Consider the following 1,423-nt stretch of genomic DNA (forward strand, 5'->3'; position numbering starts at 1 on the left):
CTCCAGGATGGGAACAGAGAGCTTTATAAAGGTATTTACACAGCTGTGAGAAACCACGAAGATGGAGAGAGGGACAAAAGGGAGGGAGAGGAGGGGACCTGGTGCCTGAAGGAGAGGTCAGAGCTGAGCAAGGTGACCGAGGAAGCACCTCTGAAGGGTTTTGTCCCTGCTCTGAGGACACCGAGGCAGAAAACAGCACAAAAGTGCTTGTTGTTTTACGCAGTGGAAAATGGGTGAATCCTAAACCAAGGTCTCTCACTAAAGGCAAGTCTGACGAGGGAATAGTTAAGGTAAGAAGTGGGGGGAGGTTAGTGCCAAGGAAGCCTATCAGAAAGAGACCAAGGATATCGTCTGAGGCCTGTCTACTGACTGAGGTGGCCTGAGACTACACAGCTCTTAGTGTGAAGGTTGGAACGTGCAAGCCAGGAAGTGTTCAGCAATATAAAAACACAGCTGTACTGAGCTTTCATACTGCTTTCAGTAATACATAGACTTGGCAAAACCCATGTCAAAGCGGTCATCCAGCAGCCCTGCTGGAATTGCCATACACGTTGATGTATCACACTGGAAAATTTGTAGTTGAGGTGAAGATAGTACCTGAAAATGATAGTGCTTATGGCATTAGGACACGTTGTAAAGCTGTCCTACCCACACTAGCAGTGTATTTGCTGTCTGTGAAAATTTCTCTAACAAAGCAGGCTATCTCACTTTCAACAAGAATGGAAAGCAGCATGGTTTGGCACAGATTCAGCATTCAAGCAAAAATTTGCCATCTCAGTGTAGTATCAGATTACTAAGAAGTTAATAAGGCCCCAAAGGTGTAAATGGTATCCTCCAAATGCTGATTAAAACAAGGATGAGCTTCTGAAATTTGGACCAGCTTAGACTAGTCACCATGTATGTCTAGAGTCAAAAGAATTTCAGTGTAAGAAGTAAAAAAAGGTTGATTTTTGGTATTATAATTATGGGAATAAGTAATGCTCAGAACAGTCTTTATTGTTTGGGTATCATAGGATAACTAAAGCAATCTGAAGATAAATACAGTTACTGCTGTAGACAACATAGCCAGGGAATATTTTCACGGCCCAGTGATAATTTTAACATTTTATTGATGTTTTAAGTCTCAGAAGAATGGAATGATATTATTATGTGTTCTATAGTGACTTATTTACAGTACCCCTGTTGCACTTCCAGCAAGTGTTTTCTTTTTAAAGTGGGAAAGATATAGAGACAGGCAATGAATAAGATGGGATGAATGGAAAGGGTGGTGTACAGGAAGAGAATGAAAATTTTAATCTTGTGCACAGCTACGGTTAACAGGAGGGGAACAGATTTATTTAAACAGTAGGTCAGCTATAGAATATACATGGGTGTCGTGGTTTAACCTCAGTTGGCAACTGAACACCCCACAGCCGCTCGCTCA

The sequence above is a fragment of the Aptenodytes forsteri genome, unplaced genomic scaffold (genome assembly GCF_000699145.1).
Source record: "Aptenodytes forsteri isolate BGI_AS27 unplaced genomic scaffold, ASM69914v1 Scaffold323, whole genome shotgun sequence".
NCBI classification, from domain to species: domain Eukaryota; kingdom Metazoa; phylum Chordata; class Aves; order Sphenisciformes; family Spheniscidae; genus Aptenodytes; species Aptenodytes forsteri.